This window comes from Vombatus ursinus, unplaced genomic scaffold (genome assembly GCF_900497805.2).
Source record: "Vombatus ursinus unplaced genomic scaffold, bare-nosed wombat genome assembly UNPS02006779.1, whole genome shotgun sequence".
In the NCBI taxonomy this organism is placed as follows: Eukaryota; Metazoa; Chordata; class Mammalia; order Diprotodontia; family Vombatidae; genus Vombatus; species Vombatus ursinus.
This window is the reverse complement of record NW_020946557.1, coordinates 9,510,217-9,532,572: the sequence shown is the minus strand read 5'-3', so window position 1 is coordinate 9,532,572 and position 22,356 is coordinate 9,510,217.

The following is a 22,356-nucleotide window of genomic DNA, read 5'->3' as shown; positions in this document are numbered from 1 at the left end:
ACATTTGGGGCAGCTAGGTGGTACAGTGGATAGCAGGCTGGGCCGGGAATCAGAAAGACTCATCTTCCTGAGTTCAAATCTGGCCTCAGACCCTTACTAGCTATAAGACCCTGGGCAAGTCATTTAACCCTGTTTACCTCAGTTTCCTCATCTGTAAAAGGAGCTGGAGAAGGAAAAGGCAAACCACTCCAGTATCTTTGCCAAGGAAACCCCAAGGGGGTCACAAAGAGCCAGATGTGACTGAACAAGAACAATTCAAATATTTACAGTGTTATTTGACTCAGATTCATAATCCGGAGATTCTATTTTTGTTTCCCAAATGAATTTTTATTTTTGGACTCTTGGAAAGAGTTAGTCTCCTCACAGCTTCCGTTCTCTTTTCTGTTTTGGCCCTTTTAACCTTCTGGTATTTGATATAATGAGCATTTGGGTCTTTTTGCCCTTAGCTTTGCCCCTGCCTGTAGTATATCTAGTATCTTGAAGCTTACTCATGCCTCAAATCAATTTTCACATGCTAGGGATATAGTGAATGTGCAAGGCACTGGAAAGCCTTGGTGGGAGCTGCTACATTGTGAGAGTGAAAGTGGGGATGGGGCACACAGCCTGTACTCTGAGGCATTGAAGAGGTGAACAGAATTCAGCTGTCCTAACTCAGTCAGTCAGGTGTGGGACTTGATGAACTGTTGAGAAAGGCAATCCTGGAGTCTTTGACATCCACTGAAGGAGCCTTTTTGTGTTTGTCTGTAGGATAAAATGCAAAATCTTCAGCTCAGCGACCTTTCTACAACATAACTCCCACAAACCTTTGCAGCTTTATTTCTTATTATTCCCCTTCACATGGTCTCCATACAAGTCAAACCAACCTGATTGCTGTTACCCATACAAACATTGCATCTCTTGACTTTGCACAAGCTGACCCTTGTGCCTGGCGTGTACTCCATCATCATTCCTACCTCATAAAATCTCTAGCTTCCTTTAAGGTTAATCTCAGATGCCATCTCCTTCCTATACAAAATTTTTCTTTATCTCTCTAATTGGGAGCGCTCTCTCCCTCAAATAATTTATATTTACTATATCATATATATGTACATGTGTGTGTGCATGTGTACATGTATGTATATATACTTTGTATTTACTTATGAAAATAAAAGGATCTGTCCTATGTCCTCTTCCCTTCTCCCTCTACACTCTATTTCTTAGTAATTTCATTAACTTCTACTGGTTTAACTATTATCTCAGAAGACTGTGTGAGCATATGTATGTATGTATGTATGTATGTATACATATATGCATACATATGATTAAGCATGGAGAAAGAGAAAGGGACAGAGAGACAGAGAAAGACAGAGAGAGAAACCTATAGTGTAAATCTTCAATATCGTTTCCTTTCAGAAATTATTATGGTCCTTTAAACAGAGTATTAACATACTATTTATAATAATACTAATAGCTCCATTTATAAAGCTCTTTAAGGTCTGCAAAGTACTTTGCAAGTATTATTTCATTTTATCCTCACAATAACCCTGGAAGGTAGATGCTTTTATTATCCTCATTTTACAGATGAAAATAAGGCAGAGATTAAAGTGACTTGCCCAGGGTCACATAGCTAGTAAATATTTGAGACTGGATTTGAACTCAGGTCTTCCTGACTCTATCTACTAGGTCAAGTAGACATAGATATGTGTATACATGTACACATAAGTCTATACCCATATTATTTATATACACATATACATACACAAACATATTTGTGCACATATATGTATGCATGCATGTATGTATCCCCTGAGCTTCAGTCCCACATTACTAATTGCCTATTGGACATTTCAAACCAGATTGTCCTAGAGATATCTCAAACTCAATATGTCTAAAACTCAACTCATTACTTTTATCCAAAAATGCTCCACTCCCTAATTCTTTTGAAGACATCACCATCTTTCCAGTTTTCCAGATTCATAACCACAGCATGATCTTTGACTTCTTACTTTCTTTCACTCTAAATATCTGATCAGTTACCAAATCTTGCTGTTTCTACCTCCCCAACATCTCTCACATCCAACACCTTCTCTCTACTCATAAAAGTATCACCTTATTTCATGCCTTCATCATCTCTTGCCAAGGTCATTGCATCAGCCTCTTAACTGGTCTCCCTGCCTCAAGACTCTCACTACTCCAGGTCATCCTATACACTGCTGTCAAAGTAATTCCTTAAGCACATATCTGACCATGTCACTACCCTACTCAATAGATTGCAATGACCCCTTATTACTGCTATGATAAAAATTCTCTCTTTAGCATTCAAAGCCCTTCACAACCTGGTCTTAACCCATCCTTCCACCTTCATAATATTATTCACCCTCCTGTACTCATCAATTGTGTCAAACTGGCCCGCTCTCTGTCCCTTATACACAACATTCCATCTCTGTTCTCCATGCTTTTGCAATGGACATTCCTTATGCCTAGACTGCATTCCCTCCTTATTTCTGCCTCATAGAATCCCTCTCTTCCTTCAATACACAGTTTAAACTCTACTTTCTATGTGAAGTCTTTTCTGATCCCTGCCCTAATTGCCAGTGCCTTTCCTCCACAGCATGTATTTCACTCATTTGTATTTATTTGCATTTGTTCTCTTTCTATTTTTTCTGTATATATTTACATATGCATTTTTATCTTCCCGATTACAACGTAAGATTCTTGAGAGAAGAGACTGTCTTATTCCTTGTATTTGCATAACTAGCACCTAGTACAGTGCTGGCACATTGTAGGTACTTAGTAGATGCTTGATTGATTACCTGTATACATGTTATATTTCTCAGCAGAATGCAAGTTCCTTGGGCTTTAGAAGTCTTGTCCTGAGAAAAGGACCTATTTGTACAAAAATATTTGTAGAGGCTTTTGTTGTGGTGGCAGAGAGTTGGAAATTGAGGAGATGCCCATCAGTTGGAGAATGGCTAAACAAATTGTGGTATATGGTTGCAATGGAATATTATTGTGTTTGAAGAAACGATGAGCGGTAATATGAATGTATAAGTAGAGCCTATATCAGATTGCACAACCCTCTTGAGGGGTGGTGAAGAGAGGAAGGGGGAGAAAATTTAACATTCAAAATCTTATGGAAGTGAATGTTGAAAACTAAAAATAAATTAATTAATTACTTTAAAAAAAAAAAAAGAAATGATGAGCAGGTTGATTTTAGAAAAAACCTGGAAAGACTTACATGAACTGATACAAAGTGAAGTGAACAGAACCAGGAGATTGTACACAATAACAACAACATTGTGGGATGATCAACTGTGAATGACAGCTAATCTCAGCAATACAGTGCTCCAAAACAATTCCAAAGGAATCATAATGAAAAATGACATCCACCTCCAGAGAAAGAACTGATGGATTCAAAATGCAGATCAAAGCATAATATTTTTCACTTTTTTATTTTTGTCATTTTATTATATTTGTGTTTTATTTTGCAACAAAGCTAATATGGAAATATATTTGGCATGACCTCAGATGTATATTCGAAATCAAAGTACTTGCTTGCTCAAGGTAGGGAGAAGAGGGGAGGGTAGGAAAGAATTTGTAACTCAAAATTTTAAAAAATGATTGTTAAAAATTATTTTATATGCAATTGGGAAATAGTTAATGAAATTTTTAACTGGGGTGGGGGGGTGGAGAGCCAAAACTCTTTATTAGCCAGAGAGCTAGAATATAAATATAATAATATATTAAATATTATACTAAATAAATGTAGGATAGAAATTTTTTAAAAAGAACTCACCCTGAGACTAAGCTGTCTTGATTGATGAGTGAATAGCAAAAACTCAATAAACTCACTATGTCTAGCTAACTACAAACAACCAGTCAGACTATGCTTCACACACAATCCAGTTGTCCAATGTAGCTATCTTGGTATCCACCTTGGTCTTGCATTAACCAGCCCCCACCCCACCCTAACTCTTCTGCTTCTTGTTCTGAGCTCAGTCATCAATTTAACACTACTCTACTGCCATTGCTCCTAAAAAAAGCATGTCAAGGAACTGCCAACAGCCAATAGTCTCTGTGACTCTACAAATACAGTCTTCTCTGTATTCACTCCCATAAAAGTATTGTCTTCCCTTATTAGAGTATAATCTCCTAGAGGCTAGGGACTGTTTAACTTTTTTTATTAGTATTCCCAGTGCTTAGTACAGTTCCTGGCACATAGTAAGTATTTTTAAAATGCTTTTTCATTCATTCATTCATTGAAGGCATTATTTATATTTTTTATTGTTTTCTCAGTGCCTATCAGTGCCTTACATGTGATGGGTACTTAATATATGTTTATTGAATTTAATTAAATTCAATTAGGAATGTAGACTTGACTTACAACAGAGCTGGCAATGCATTAACTAGGTTCAAAGTACATTGGCTCAGATCTCCAGAATACATTTTAGAAGAATTGGCTTTATGGTGCCCTAAAACAACTTGGAAGTCTTGTCTTAGAAGAAAGGAAAGCTGCTACCACCAGTGGAGAGGAAATCGTGCAGAAAATACATATGACCGGGGAACACAAATGGAGTGTGCATGTATATGCACATACATACATACATATCTCTGTATATACACACACATATATACATATGTGTGTGTATATACAGAGAGGAAGGAGAGAGAGAGAGAGAGAAGCTAGGAACAGGGAACAAAGCCCAGGATGGAGTGCAAGGCCAGTAGAACGAGGAAAAATTACATCACTAGAGGAAATCAGAAGCTCTACAGTGTTGAAGTGTGAGTTATATTGGTCTCTCATGTCTCCTACTTGTATTCTCTCTCTGTTTTATTTCTGGCAACACAGACTTTTGGCATATCTCCTCACATATGGTCCCTATCCTTATGTGTTCCTCTCTCTCTTTTTATATACACATACACACACACACACGTTTGTGTATATACACAAATACATACATGTACACACATAGTTATGGAGTGACTATATACATATATATATAGAGAGAGAAAACAAATCTGACCATGGACCATGCATGAGAGCATACAAAAGGGGAACATATATAGATAGGGACCATATGTGAAGAGACATGCCAAGGGTCTATGTTGCCAGAGGAAAAACAGAGAATACATATAGGAGACATGAGAGATCAATATAACTCACACCTTCAACACTGTAGAGCTGCTAATTTCCTCTGGTGATGTAATTTTCCTCCTTCTACTGGCCTTGCACTCTGTCCTGGGCTTTGTTCCCCCTGTTCCTAGCTTCTGAATTTCATTTCTTCAGGACTCCTTTATAGCAATCTCAGCTTTCTATCTGCTAGGGAATGTAGTTACTAGAAAGCCTCTTCCTGATATGAACTGATTGACAGTTATTTAAACATAGCCAGAGGCTATAAGCCACTACAACCAGCTAGGGAAGTGGGGTTGGAGAGTTGTGAGAGCCAGATGGAGTGCCCTTTGGCTAAGATTGTCTTCTCTTTTTACCTCTGTGCCTGGGGCTGGATTATAGATGATTGTTCCAAATAATTATAGGGTTAGAAACTGCTCATAATTCCCATTTAACCTTTATACAGATTCTATGCCTCAAAACACATTTTCAAAGAATATTCTGAAGAAAAAAAAGAGGATAATCTGTCAAAGAATTTCCCCTGGAATTATGCAGTATCTATGCTGTGGCTTTCCTGCTTTACTCATGATTTTCTCCAATTTGGTATGCAAATTATTTTGAGATATAAGAAAAACTAAATGGAGGAGACAAAGACACTGCCCTCCACTGACTGGCACAAATATGCATATGTATATGTACATATAAATACACACATACATATTTATTAATTACACACTTTATTACACCTTTATTACACACTCATATTGTGGCCAATAAAAAACTTTATTCGAATCAAATAACCAGAAACAAAGTAGCTACACATTAATTAGAGAATGCCTAAATTAATTATGGTATATGAATATAATAGAATATTACTGCATTGTAAGAAAGGAATATACAGAATTCAAAGGAATGTGGCAAAACATAACCGATATAAAGTGAAGCAAGTAGATTCATGAAAATAATACGTACATTGACTATAACAATATAAATGGAAAAAATGATAAAATGAAACTGAAGTACCTAATGCAATTATAATGACCAAGCTTAATTCTAGAAAACAATGGAGACAATAAAGCTACCTCCCTTCTTCACAGAGATAGAGGACTATGGGTGTGGAATAAAGTATATTCATCATATGTGATTAATGTGTTTGTTGGTTTTGTTGGATTTTTTTCTTTTTTCCTGTTTTTTTAAATTCATTAAAAAGAATACCTCAATGGGAGGGGGGAGGATGGATAAATTTGGAAACGAATGTTATATAAAAACAAAAGTTATCAATTTTTTTAAAGAGAAAAAATAAAATTATCGCTGTCTCCCTACAGTAGCAAAATGAAAGATGTGTAATTTTGAATCAATACCTCTCTGTGGTTCATGGTTCATGTGTATGTATGTGTGTGTACATGTATGTGTTGATGGATGGGGAGAAAAAGAAAGTATTGGTGAAATATAGACTCAGGTATTTAATTTTAATTTGTTTTGTACATAAATAAATATGTTGTCTTACGTGTTCATTCCAGTATTGATAATGTCATCTGAGGTGGTTAAGTTTAAAGAAAATTTAATATTGAGAGCTGTCTAGTTTTTTCTCACTTTAAAGCCTCGCATTCACCAAGAACATAATGATTCTTTGGTAAGATAAGGCTTTCCCTGGTAGTAAGATTTATACTTTGAGAAACTAAGTCATCTCTTCTAGGTCATAAGGCAGTCATTTGGTAAATTGAATGTCTCTAACAGTTACTACTTATGTGACCTTAGGCAAATCACTTAACCTCCCTAAGCCTCAGTTTCCTTGCATGTAAAATGAAGTTGGACTAGGTAACCTCTATGATCCCTTCCAACTCTAGATATAGGAGCTTATGATTCTATCAGACTGGTTTATACAACAATCTGGAACCCAGGAAATGCTTTGAAATTTTCAGGTAGAAGCCTTTATATGAAACTTTAGGCAACAGGTATCAGATAAAACAGATGTCTATCCAGCAGGAGCAAAGCTAAGACAGTGTTACTCCCTAAAAGATGGTGAGAACTCCATGCCCTTCTCACAGGTAGCATGCTAACATAGTGTAGTATAATGCAGAAGTGATTTGCCTTAAGGTCTTAGTGCAGTTCTGGAGCATCCTCATTGGTTCTCAGCAATGAGAATCATCAGTGCAAGTCTGCTTTGTGCTACTGCTCTAATTTTCCTCATAATCACATTCTTCCCAATATTCTCCTTCAGAGTTGTAAGGGCAATCAAACACTGTATAAAAATTGATGTTGAAATAGAGGCAGCAAGCTTGGAAATGCTAAATTAATTCCATTACTCTTTTGTAGAGAGGAAGGGACTGATTCTTGACCAACTACTAGTCTTAAATGACTGCTTTTTGGCTTGATTAATGGGTATTGGAATGTCATTCCTAGGTTGTCTAAACTTTCACTGCAATATTCCTTTTAAAGTGAATCCAAGGGGACTGAAATGACATCCTCAGTTCCTTTTCTTCTAGCTTGTTTCCCTATCTCAAGCCTCTCCTATCTCCAATCTCTTTTACTCAAGCTACCTAAGTGATTTTTATGAAGTGCGGGTCTGATCCATCATCCCCATTGTCAATAAAATCCAGTGTCTCCCTGTTACCTCCAGGGTTAAATTTTAAATGCCCCATTTGACTTTTACATTTCTGTTGTAAAGCCATTCGCAACCCGACCTCCCCTCTACATATTCGACAAGCCTGTGAGTCTCCTCGCTCTCCCCAGCAGCCCACTCTCCATAGCTTTATTCTAGCTGTCATGTTCTCCCTTCTCACCTCTACCTCCTGGCTTCCTTCAACACCAAGTTCAAATCTTGCCTCTTTTCCTCTCTCCCACTAGGGCCTTTGTTCACTCTTAGCACAGTGAGTGGTGAATTTTGACTTGACAAAATCACACAGGTAGAAAGCATCAGAGGCATAAATTAAACCTAGTTTCTAACTCCAGAAACAGTGTTCTTTCCACATCTAGTTAGTACCAATTGACCCAAAACTAATTATTGCTATAGAGCTAGTATTTATATAGTACTTTCAGTCAGTCAATAAACATTTATTAAGCTAAATGCTGGAGATACAAATACAAAAAAAAAAAGAAGATAGTTCCTGCCCTTAAGGAGCTCACATTTTATTGTAGAAAGACAACCCACAAAAGAAAACTGAAAAGGTGAAAGGGAGGGGAGGAAGAATTAAGGTCTTCCTGATTCTAGATCCAGGGCTCTATCCACTTCACTACCCAGTTACTTCTACCTCTCCAGTATCCATGTCTGGTGAGATCCACCTCCACCCTTAACTTATTGTTTGTCACTAGTCACTAGGTTTGGCATATTGAAATTGCCTCTCCACAGAAACAGACTGAACATACTTAGTTGCATATAATTTTTTAAGTCTCTTATTTTATTCTTTTTTTCTCGATTACATGTCAAAAATTTTTTTAACATTTTTTTTTTAAATTTTGAGTTCCGAACTCTCTTCTTTCCTTTCTCCTTCCCTCCCAGTAACAATATTGCTATTACTTTGTACAATGTTTTCCTGGTTTCGCTCACTTCACTTTATGTGAGTTCATGGGTCAAAACACCAGAAGCAAGCACCCCCTTTCATTTCTTGACAAAATAAAAGGCTTAGTCCCAGTCCTGGAGACAATAATGGGGCTCTTGAACTCAGCAAAGGCAGCAAGATGTGACTTGAGGGGAGGAGGCTAGTAATCTTTGCTGTCATCTTAGGGTCACTTGGCCATATGCATAACAGAAGAGCAATCATGTCATCAGAAATAGGTAGATCAGGAAGTAACATTGCAGAATTAGATGCAGCAGTTAGAGGGGCTCCCAAAACCAGATCACCAGCCTTTTCCACTAAAAGGGCAATCACTGTAGGGGCAGTAGGACATAGGGAGCTTCTATAGCAACAGGCTTCAGCAAAGAGATTCAATATGGTTTAGTGCAATTTCAAATTAGAACTATTAGAGACTTCAGAAAATGTGTATGCAATGAAAAATCTTTAATCCAATTTTGAGAACTTGTTAATTTCTAAATACAAAGATTTGGAGTCTAATTATGTTACTTTTCTCAAAGTTTTCCAAAATTTTCACTCCAGCTAATTCCACCCCCCCGCTTAGGAGGATTAGATACAGTTAAGTATCTAATACTACACATGAACACATAGGGAAAAACTCTCTTTGTAAGTAGATAACGTCTATTCCTAGCTTCAATACCTGTACACAGATGAATTTACTTTATAAGATATTTAACTCAAATTATAACAAAAGATCTGGGATGGGATGTGTAAATATATTAAATAATTAATTCCAAATTATATACTGAGAACAGTGTATATCAAATGAGTTGTCTATAGTAAGAAATGTTCAGCCAATTATATAATAGTATATCATCATTAGGCTCAGAATTAACCAGGTGGGAAAATTTCTTGTATGGAAAACTGAGTCAAGAGTCTTACTTTAGTCTTCCCAAGGTTGCCACCACCATCCCCCAATTATTCCCCAGGGATAGGTAGTAGTTCACAGATCTCACTCCCATTGAGCTGCTTGCATTTTTCTTGAAGCAGTGAAACACTGGTTTAATGATACAAACATAACTGAAAATAAAACTCAAAAAGAAAATTCACAGTCCCAAAAGATTTTATCTTAAACAACAAATTCTGCAAATCACAGCCTAATATAGGTTAGAAGTATCAGTTCTGAACTTACTGAAGTTCTTTTGTAATCATCTTCTTTCAGCTACTGAATTTGATTTGAGAAGGCATCTAAATATCTGTTAATTTTATTAGAAAATGTTTTTAATATAAGGTATTTAAAGTCAAGTGTTAACTCTAAGACTGATGAGCAAAACTATTTCAATTAACTTTTGAACAGTAGCTTGGCAATGACATAGATTTCTTAATTGTAAAAGGTTTGAGGTATGGTGCCTCAAGGGGGCATTACACTATGAGAGGTGTTCCCAAGGCCAAATCACCAACTTTTTCAGCTAAAAGGGTGGTGGCAGCTATAGCTCATCAGCAAGGAGAAAATAAGCTTAGAGACTATGCTTCTAAATTGACTGAAAGATGTGAATTGAATATAACTAAAAAATGTAGGTGAAATTTACTTTTTTAATGTAATCAAACATGTATATTTTCCCAGTCTATCTGGATGCAGAGCTAGTTCCTCAAACTGTGAAGGTTGGCAAGATTCCAGCCCTAGTACTGTTTCTCAGGCTTAAGCATTTTAGAATCATAAACCATGTCACCAGCAAGACTGATAAGATTTTATAACTGTGCCCAAACAGCAAGTCTCAAAAAAACTTATCAGATAAAACAACCTAAGAGATCTTTTGAAACTATTATTATACTCCCAATGAAATTTTTAACAGCTTTCAAACAATAGCTGAATTAATTTTTTTTAATTTTTTTATTAATTTATTTTGATTTATCAATAATCACTTCCATATGTTTTTGAGTTTAAAATTGTTTTCCCCCTTCCTCCCCACCACCCTCCCCAAAACAGTGCGCAATCTGATATAGGCTATACATTTACATTCATATTAAACATATTTTCACATTAGTGATGTTGTAAGTAGAAATTAAAACCAATAGGAGGAACCATCAGAAAGAGGAAACAAAACTCAACAGAAGAGAAAAAAAAATAACAATTCGGCTTCCATAATTCTTTGGTTGCATGTGGATAGCATTTTCCATCACAAGGCCTCTGGAGATGTCTTAGATCCTTGTATTACTAGGAAGGGTTAAGTTTATCAATATTAGTCATCACACAATGTGGCTGTTATTGTGTACAACGTTCTCTTGGTTCTGCTCACTTCACTCAGCATCAGACCATACAAGTCTTTCCAGGTTTTTCTGAAGTCAGCCTGTTCATCATTTCTTATAGCACAATAGCATTCTATCACATTCATATACCACAACTTGCTCAACCATTCCCCAATTGATGAGCATCCTCTCAATTTCCAATTCTTTGCCACCACAAAAAGAGCTGCTATGAATATTTTGGTACATGTAGGTCCTTTTCCCATTTGTGTGATCTCTTTGGGATATAGCCCTAGAAGTGCTATTGATGGGTCAAAGAATATGCACATTTTTATAGCTCTTTGGGCATAGTTCCAAACTGCTCTCCAAAATGGTTGGATCATTTCACAACTCCACCAACAATGCATTAGTGTTCCAATTTTACCACATCCTCTCCAACATTTATTATATTCCTGTTTTGTCATATTGGCCATTCTGATAGGTGTGATGTGGTACCTCAGAGTTGTTTTGATTTGCATTTCTCTAATCAATAGTGATTTAGAGCATTTTTTCATATGACTATAGATGGCTTTAATTTCTTCATCAGAGAACTGTCTGTTCATATCCTTTGACCACTTATCAATTGGGGAATGGCTTGTATTCTTATAAATTTGATTTAATTCTCTATATATTTTAGAAATAAGGCCCTTATCCGAGAGACTGGTTGTAAAAATTCTTTCCCAATTTTCTACCTTCCTTCTAATCTTAGTTGCATAGGCTTTATTTGTGCAAAAACTTTTCAATTTAATGTAACCAAAATTATCTATTTTGCTTTTCATAATGTTCTCTATCTCCTGCTTGGTCATGAATTCTTCTGTTCTCCATAGATCTGACAGGTAAACTATTCCTTGCTCTCTCAGTTTGCTTATGGTATCAGCCTTTATATCTAAATCATGTACCCATTTTGACTTTATTTTGGTATATGGTGTGAGATTTTGGTCTATGCCTAGTTACTGCCATACTCTTTTCCAGTTTTCCCAGCAGTTTTTTTCAAAGAGTGGGTTCTTATCCCAGAAGCTGGGGTCTTTGGGTTTATCAAATAATATATTACTATAGTCATTGACTACTGTGTCTTGCATACTTAACCTATTCCACTGATCCACCACTCTGTTTCTTAGCCAGTACCAAGCAGTTTTGATGATTGCTGCCTTATAATACAATTTAAGATCTGGAATGGCTAGGCCACCTTCCCCTGCATTTCTTTTCATTAGTTCTCTTGATATTCTGGACCTTTTGCTCTTCCAAATGAATCTTGTTATTATTTTTTCTAACTCTATAAAATAATTTTTTGGTAGTTTGATTGGTATGGCACTGAATAAGTAAATTAGCTTAGGTAGAATTGTCATTTTTATTATATTAGCTCGGCCTACACATGAGCAACTGATGTTTTTCCAATTATTTAGATCTGATTTTATTTGTGTGAAAAGTGTTTTGTAATTGTGTTCATAGAGTTCCTGAGTTTGTTTCAGGAGGTAGACTCCTAAATATTTTATAATGTCTGCAGTAGGTTTAAATGGAATTTCTCTTTCTATCTCTTGCTGTTGGGCTTTGTTGGTAATATATAGAAAGGCCGATGATTTATGTGGGTTTATTTTATAACCTGCAACTTTGATAAAGTTGTTCATTATTTCAAGTAGTTTTTAACTTGATTCTCTGGGATTCTCTAAGTATAACATCATGTCATCTGCAAAGAGTGATAGCTTTATTTCTTCTTTGCCTATTCTAATGCCTTCAATGTCTTTTTCTTCTCTTATTGCTAAAGCTGACATTTCCAGTACAATGTTGAATAACAGTGATGATAGTGGACATCCTTGTTTCACCCCCGATCTTATTGGAAATGCTTCTAGCTTGTCCCCATTACATATTATGCTTGCTGAAGGTTTTAGATAGATGCTATTTATTATTTTAAGGAAGACTCCATTTATACCTATGCTCTCTAGTGTTTTTAATAGGAATAGATGTTGTATTTTGTCAAAAGCTTTTTCTGCATCTATTGAGATGATCATGTGGTTTCTGCTAGTTTTGGTGTTGATATGATGGATTATGCTGATAGTTTTCCTTATATTGAACCAGCCCTGCATTCCTGGTATAAATCCTACCTGGTCATAGTGTATTATTCATGTGATAAGTTGCTGTAATCTATTTGCTAACATTTTATTTAAAATTTTTGCATCTATATTCATTAGAGAAATTGGTCTATAATTTTCTTTCTCTGTTTTGACTCTTCCTGGTTTAGGTATCAGCACCATATTTGTATCATAAAAAGAATTTGGTAAGATTCCTTCTTTACCTATTTTACCAAATAGTTTATATAGTATTCGAATTAATTGTTCTTTAAATGTTTGATAGAATTCGCATATAAATCCATCTGGCCCTGGAGATTTTTTCCTAGGGAGTTCATCATTGACTTGTTCAATTTCTTTTTCTGAGATGGGGTTTTTTAAGTATTTTACTTCCTCTTCTGTTAATCTGGGCAATTTATATTTTTGTAAATATATATCCATTTCACTAAGATTGTCAAATTTGTTGGCATATAGTTGGGCAAAATAATTCCTAATTGTTGTTTTAATTTCCTCTTCCTTGGTGGTAGTTTCACCCTTTTCATTCTTGATACTAGTAATTTGGCTTTCTTCTTTCTTTTTTTTAGTTAGATTAACCAAAGGTTTATCTATTTTATTGGTTTTTTCATAAAACCAGCTCTTAGTTTTATTTATTAGTTCAATAGTTTTCTTAATTTCAATTTTATTAATTTTTCCTTTGGTTTTCAATATTTCTAATTTGGTGTTTAATTGAGGATTTTTAATTTGTTCTTTTTCTAGTTTTTTTAGCTGCATGCCCAATTCATTGAATGCTTCTTTTTCTATTTTATTTATGTAAGCATTTAGAGATATAAAACTTCCCCTAAGAACTGCTTTTGCTGCATCCCATAAGTTTTGGTATATTGTCTCATTATTGTCATTCTCTTGAATGAAATTATTGATTGTTTCTATGACTTGTTCTTTGACCCAATCATTTTTTAGGATTAGATTATTTAGTTTCCAATTATTTTTTAGTCGATCTTTCCATGGCCCTTTGTTACATATAATTTTTATTGCATCATGATCTGAAAAGGATGCATTTAATATTTCTGCCTTTCTGCATTGGATTGTGAGGTTTTTATGCCCTAGTACATGGTCAATTTTTGTGTACGTGCCATGTACCACCAAGAAAAAAGTATATTCCTTTCTATCCCCATTCAGTTTTCTCCACAGCTCTATCATATCTAACTTTTCTAATGTTCTATTCACCTCCTTAACTTCTTTCTTGTTCATTTTGTGGTTAGATTTATCTAGTTCAGACAGGGGGAGGTTGAGGTCCCCCACTAGTATAGTTTTGCTGTCTATTTCTTCCTGCAACTCCCTGAACTTCTCCTCTAAGAATTGGGATGCTGTACCATTTGGTGCATATATGTTTAGTAATGGTATTACTTCATTGTCTATGGCGCTTTTTAGCAGGATGTAGTTTCCTTCCTTATCTCTTTTGATAAGATCTATTTTTGCTTTTGCTTTGTCTGAGATCAGGATTGCTACCCCTGCTTTTTTTTACTTCAGCTGAAGCATAATATATTTTGCTCCAGCCCTTTTACCTTTACCCTGTATGTGTCACTCTTTTTCAAATGTGTTTCCTGTAAATAACATATTGTAGGATTATGGTTTTTAATCCAATCTGTTATACGCTTCCATTTTATGGGAGAGTTCATCCCATTTACATTTATAGTCATGATTTCTATCTGTGTCTTTTTCTCCATCCTTTTTCCCCCCATTTATGCTTTTCTTTCTCCTTTCTCCTTCCCCCCTCCCTTCACTAGTGTTTTGCTTTTGACCAGCGCCTCCTTGGGTCCCACCTCCCTTCTATTATCCCTTTCCCTTTTCTTCCCCTTTAGCCTTACTGCTTCATCCCTCCCTTCTATCCCCCCCGCCCTTTTCTTTCCCCTTTCTCCTCCTACTACCTATAGTACAAGTTAGATTTCTATACCAACTGATTATGTTATTCCCTTCTTGAGCCAAATCTGATGAGAGTAAGGTTCAAACAATGCTCATCCCCCTCCCTTCTTTCCCTCTGCTGTAATAGGTTTTTGTGTCTTTTCCTGTAATGTAATTTACCCTTGTCTGCCTCCTCCTTTCTCAGTACATTTTCTTAGCTCAGACTAATCCACTTACTTGGATCCATTTAACCTACTTGATTAAATTTTTTTTTATCATTACATCAAAGTCAACTTATATCCACCCCCTTTATGTATACTCCTTTAACAGGGTATAATAACAATACAGTTCTCAAGAGTTGCAAGTGTCATCTTCCCTTGTAGGGATATAAACATTTTGCCCTTATTAGCAACATATTGTATCTTTCTGTCCCATTTACCTTTTTATGTCTCTCTTGAATCTTGTACTTGAAGATCAAATTTTTTGTTGAGCTCTGGTCTTTTTATCAGGAACATTTGAAAGTCCCCTATTTCATTGAATATCCATCTCCTTCCCTGAAAAATCATGCTCATTTTCACTGCGTAGTTAATCCTTGGCTGCATTCCAAGCTCCTTTACCTTATGGAATATCATGTTCCATGCCCTACGGTCTTTTAATGTAGAGGCCTCAAGGTCCTGTGTAATCCTGACTGTGGTTCCATGATATTTAAATTGTTTCTTTCAGACTGCTTGCAGTAATTTCTCTTTTATCCGGTAATTTTGGAATTTAGCTATTATATTCCTTGGTGTTTTCAATTTGGGATCTCTTTCAGGTGGGTAGCAATGGATTCTTTCTATAGTTATTTTACCTTCAGGTTCTAGGACTTCAGGGCAGTTTTCCTTTATGATTTCCTGAAGGATATTGTCCAGGCTCTTTTTTTCATCATGGCTTTCAGGTAGGCCTATAATTTTTAAATTGTCTCTCCTGGATCGATTTTCCAGGTCAGCTGTTTTATCCATGAGGTATTTTACGTTTTCATCTATTTTTTCATTTTTTTGTTTCTGTTTGACCGATTCTTGCTCTCTCATAGAGTCATTAGTTTCCATTTGTCCAATTCTAATTTTTAACATATTGTTTTTTTCTGTTAGATTTTGTACTTTCTTCTCCAATTGGTCAATTGTATTTTTAAGGGATTTATTTTCTTCATTATACTTTTTTTCCAATTGGCCAATTGTACTTTTAAAGGACTCCTCTACCTCTCTCATTTGACTTTTAAAATCCTTCTTGAGCTCTTCTAAGAAGGCTTTTTGGGCTTCAGACCAGTTCATAATCCCTTTTGATGTTGCAGATGTGGGTTTGTTGACAATGTTGTCCTTTTCAGAATTTCTGTCTTGATCTTCACTCTTCTCATAATAGGAATCTATAGTACATTTCATTTTACTCATGGTGTTTCTTTATTCCCTGGCCTTTAAAGAGATTAAGCTCTCCTGCTGGGGAGCAGAGGGCACTGACCCAAGCTTCTTGTGTTGGGAGCCTAGGTCTTGGTCACTGGCTTTGTGTGCTGGGGCCTCTTATGTTGGCAATTGAAGGCTGTAGGGTTCTGGCAGCTTATCTGGTGTTGGGCTGGAATCAGCAAGGCTGGGACTTTCAGGTAAATTTAGGTTGCCTGCTTTTCCTTTCCTTTAGCTTTGTTTAGCTCCTTTTAGATAAGTGCTGCCAGGTGTTTATCTGCCTAGGGCCCCTTGCAGTGCTGCCTCCCTTATTTGTGTTGAGGTACTGGGAGACTCCTTTGCTGTAGAATGCCGAGGCACCTGGTGGTTTTCTGAGCTGGTTTCCACCAGTTACCCCACCCTCACTGAGGCACTCGGAGATACAGCTGTTGGTGTTTGCCTGTTCGACCACCTGGGCTTCGGGATCTCCTCCTGGTTGGCAGTTGGAGGCTGTAGGGTTCTGACAGCTTACCTGGTGTTGGGCTGGAATCAACAAGGCTGGAACTTTTTGGCACCTCTAGGTTGCTTTCTTCAGCTCCTTTCAGACAAATGCTGCTGGGTGCTAATCTGCCTGGGGCCCTTTGTAGTTCTGCTTCCCTTATTTTTGCTGAGGCATTGGGAGACCTGTTTGCTGTAGAATGCCAAGGCACCAGAATTTCCTCCTGGTGTGCTAAAGTGGGTCTTTCCACTAGCTGGTTGGGTGACTCCTGTTTTGTACTGCTCCCCTTCCCCCAGGGTAAGAGGGGCCTTTCCCGTTAATCCCTCTAGCTACCTGGGCTACTGCACTGCTGCACCCCATCTTTCTTCTGGTTCAGCTGTTCCAGGGTTTTTTCTGAGGTGATATTTTCTGGATTTTCAGAGGTTGATAGGGGAGGGTGAGAGCAACTACCTTTTTATTCCACCATCTTGGCTCCCGGAAACAGAAGTCTAAAGATGTAAATTCTGAAAGAATCTACTAGAATTAGACCAACAGCAGAATTTATAACCCAAGAGTATCTGACTTATAAGAGAAGTTATTTTTCTAAGTGTTGATATTATCAAGTTTCTTAACATAAGCATGCATTTAAAACATGAAACAAACCTTTACAGTCAGGTGACATCAGTTTAGTCAAATGCCTCTTCAAGAAAATCATTCAAGTAAATAAGCTAATATGAGACCATCTTCTGATTTAGTTCAAGGACAGATTTTGACTGAATCAAATCTGGACTTATAACCACCAATAGTAACATTTTAATCTCAATTTTCCCAAGGGCCATTAGTGGCACTACCTCAAATTTCAGGGCCCATTGCTTTTGATTAGTTCATGTTCAAAAATTTATGGAATAGTTACTCCTATTTAATGTGAATCATGGTACCCCTGAACTCCATAATACAAAGTTTCCTCATATGATTGTTTCCAACTATCTTTGAGCTGGGTTACTACTTAGAGTTATTTCAAATAAGCAGCTGTTTCTAAACTTCACATTGTTACAATCCAGCAAAGTGTAAAATGTACTGTAGCATTAAAATAAAAATTTAACCAAATTATGTAACACATGCTTATATGTCAAATTGTTATCCAAAGCAATTTAAGTTTTAGTCCTAACTGTAAAGTGCAAGTACATGGTCATCATTGAATTAAACTAGGAATCCAGCAAACTGTAAAACCTCCAATTGGAGAAACTGAGATAAGCATTTCATTTGGTTTGTAATTTTTGCTGACAGTTATATAGCAATTTGAACAAATCAATTAGGAATAAAATAATTTAATTTTAATTTAATTTTCTTCATTCCCTTGATTCTTTTTTTAAAATCCAAGTTAGTTTATGAGGTCTCTGCACATCTATATCAGTCTCTTCAGAAAACTCTTATTGTTCTTTGTCATTAGAATTATTTCCCCTTGTGCCTTCTGAATTTCATAGGATCATGGAATTGTTGATTTAGAGTTGGAAGGGACCTTTGTGGCCATCTGGTCAGAGACTGTCTTTTGCCTTTCTTTGTTTCCCCAGAGCTGAGCACAATTTGTGGCACATAGTAGGTACTTAATAATTGTTTATTGACTGACTGACTCCTCTGACTTCAAATCCAATGTACTTTCTGCTATGCCACATTGCTTCTCCAATTCTTGAGTTTTTCTTTCTAATTCAGGTAACTTTCCCTATAGAATTTTCATCCTATCCTTCCTCTGAACCGTTCAGAAACACGTCAAGATACATTTGGCTTTCTTCTCTACCACAAACTCAAGGAGGGAGGGCTAACTTCCCCTCAAAGTTCCTAATATTTCTGCCACTGAAACAGTTAAGTGACTTGCCGAGGGTCACACAGCTAGTGTCAAGTGTTTGGTCTGAGGCCAGATTTGAACTCAGGGACTCCTGACTTCAGGGCCGTTGCTCTATCCACTGCACCACCTAGCTGCCCCTTACTGTCTAAATTTTGTACATTTGTGTATAGATGCAGGTTTCCTACTAGTTCCTTTCCTAAAAGTTGTCTCCTGTTAATTTCTGGATATCTTGAAAACTATTCTTTCCCCATTGTAGTTTCTCTTTATTGTAGTTAGCTTCTTGTTGTTCTTCCTTTATTCTCAAAGAGAACCAATGACATCACAAGGGTGATGTCCTGCCTGAATTGGGTTTAAGTGAGGCAGAATTGTGCAAAGTCATCAGCCTCTTTCTCTTCCTCCAGAGTCAAGGCTGCAAGTCTTTGTAGTAGCTGTTGGCCAAAAGTAGCAACAAATTGATCTTTTTCTTCCTCCAGGGAAGCACCACAGAAAGGGTCATTCTTTACAACTTAGTGATTAGGAGATTTAATGAATAATTCTCCCCCTCAGAGAAAAAGAAATGCTTTTGCATCAAATTCCAGAATTATATATACTGTAAGATCCAAACACAGCATATAAAATACCAGAATCTGTTAAAGTATTAGGATATTATACATAAGTATTTTTCTCCCTCCCCGATCCTTTTGATTTAAAAATCTTTTTTATTAGATATATATAAGATGTCAAGCAAATATATTCCTATCAAACTTTGTTAGATATATAATGAGAATAATCAGGGGAACCTCTTTACTCTTACCACCATGATGGGGATTACTGGACCGATAAGGAGTTTCTATATCATCCCAAAGTGAAAGTCTTTCAGAACCAGAGTATGTGTTAACAGAAGTGGCCAGGGAAGTTCAACTCAGCTCCATTCATGCTCTGCAGAATATGCTTTAGCCAGAGCAAACCAAGAGGACATCCCTGATAATTCTCATTACAGGAATACTCTATCCCTGGCCCGAAGCCTGCAATAAGCAATTGTTCAGAATACCCAATTATATTCTCAGACATTATCTTCTAACTAGTTGTTCACCTCCCAAATCAACTTTTCTCTACTACATCCTTCATCTTCGATGGGCAGCAGAGATGAAATGACTACATGTGCCCCAAGGTCTTCAGTTCCTTGCTCAAGTCTTCAAGATCTTTGACAAGGTTTCCCAGGTTTCTTTAGAAAACATTATTTGAACTCACGTAAATTACCAGAAATAGGAGGTGGCAGCCTGTTTTGACAAGTTTTGAGATGCCTTTTGTTATATCTTGGATATATAGCCCTGAAAGACAACAGACCTCTCCCTTGCAGTTGTGAACTGCAGGACTAAGGCTCTTCTTTTCTTCCTCTGAGGTAGGTGGATAAACTCCACCTTACTTAAATCCAAATCACAGGCAAGTCAAGACAGTACTCTAGTGATGTCATTGGTCTTCAAAAATGAAAGACAAGGGGCAGTTAGGTGGTGCAGTGGATAGAGCACTGGCCCTGGATTCAGGAGGACCTGAGTTCAAATCTGGCCTCAGACACATAACACTTACTAGCTGTGTGACCCTGGGCAAGTCACTTAACCCCATTGCCTAGCCAAAAAAAAAAAAATGAAAGACAAACAAACTCAAGGATCCCCCCACTAACAGCCCTTGAGATATCACTTCTTCTTTTTTTTTTTTTAGGAGATACCACTTCTTTCCTTGAAAGACAAGCAGCTGTTTTTCCCTCCCCAATCTTCAGAAAGAACCTCAAGTTAACTTCTTAGTTTCAAAAATTCAGTGGTCATTGTTCTCTTCCTCCCATTTGTGGCATTCTTCTCCTTCCAACTTTCTGAAAAAAATTAGAATTCCCCTCTGACTTTTCTGATACTTTTTCTTTTTGGTTTTTATACTCAGGGTGGCCTTCTGGTATTTTTAAAAAATGATCTATTATTCCTAGAAACCTGCAGGGTGGCTCCTCCAGCCACTTCACCTCTTTTGAGGGGGATGTCAGCCAGCATTTTGAGTATAAATGTGAGGGCAACTGGGCTTTGCACAAGTCCAAATCACCTAAGATGGGAGGACCTGCTTCTGGGAGAAGACAATCTTCATTCCCCTACCATGTGTGTGGGAGCAGACCTTTCCATTGTCTGTGTAGATCAAGTTTGAGATGCTCTCACCCTCTTTCCAGGTGTATTCATAAGGGGTGAAAATATTGCTCACCTATAGCACAGGCACAGTGACCTAAGCTGGAGAAGGGGAAGGGCTAGCTTGCCCATTCCCCTTTCTGTCCCTGAATGATGGATAAAGTTCTGGGCCTGGAGACAGGAAGTTGTTGTTTAGTCTTTTCAGTTGTGTCCAACTCTTAGTGACCTCATTTAGAGTTTTCTTGGCAAAGATAATGGAATGGTTTACCATTTCCTTCTCCAGATCATTTTACAGATGAGGAAACTGAGGTAAACAGGGTAAAGTGACTTGCCCAGGGTCACACAGCTAGTAAGTATCTGAGGCTGGATTTGAACTCAGGTCTTCCTGACACCAGGTGGGGTACTCTATCTACTTAGCCATCTAGTTCTCTCTCTGTGTCTCTCTCTCCTTCCCTCCCCCCCATCTGTGTGTGTGTCTCTATCTCTGTCTCTGTCTCTGTCTCTCTCTCTCTGTCTCTCTGTCTCAGTGTGTCTGTCTCACTCTGTCTCTCTCTCTGTCTCTGTCTCTGTCTCTCTGCCTTATATAAAATTGGACCCAGAAATTAATCTCCTTCAATTTTCCTCAAATTGTTGCAAATCAAATTCAATGTGAGACCAAAAAAAGTGTCCAGGGTAGAGGCTCCAATAAGGACTTGAATAGTGAGAGAAAGCTTTATGGAGGAAGCAGAGCTTAGAGTGGGGAGCTAGGACCTGACTAGAGTAGAACATGAATTTGGGAAAACAAAAGTGAGGAATGGGGCTGGATGGGCAGGGGTGCCTAAAAGAGTGAGGATCTTAAAAGTCAGGGAGGAGAGTTTAGACCCGACAAGGTACAAAATTCTAGAGCAGAGATGTTAACCTTTTTTGTGTCATGGGCCCTTTTGGTAGTCTAGTGAACCCTATGGACCCCTTCTCAAAGTGTTTTTAAATGTATAAAATAAAATACATAAGATTATATAGAAAATAAATTATATTGAAATATTGTTATCAAAATATTTTAAAACAAATTCATGGACCCCAGGTTGAGATCCCCTATTCAAGAGGGTCATCAAGTATTTTTCAATGGCCTAATGAGAGAGGCTGCCCCACATCCCTCTCAGTGTCACTTCAGAACACCATGGGCAGTGATTCCGGGTGGCATTTAGATGCTCAAATTGTTACGAGGGCTGGATTTTTGTCTGAGTCCTACATGAATGGGGAGCGGCAGTGAGCGTTCCCCTTGAGTATATCAGGTTTCTGGGGAAAGCTTTGTGTCCTGGGAACTCTCTTTTTGAAACCTTCCCAAAGGAGGCTGCCAATATCCAGGCAGCACTGCCTATGAAAATAATGTCAGCAAAATCCTACGGGGAGTTTGGAAGCAGAGTCACTCTGAAAATTCACAGATGGCAAGCACAGACTCTGTGCTGTTTTGGCTTCATCTGTCTTTGCTCTTTTCTTTTTTTTTTTTTTCATTTCCAGGTTCTAGCTCAATTTCCTGCAGCAGCCACCCAGGTCATGTCTCGTGGCAGACAGCTGAGAGCGGGGAAGGACACCCAGCAGAACCCACCTTCAATGCAAAGGGGAGGCCAGTAAGCTGCAGCTAAGAAACCACCAGCCAAGG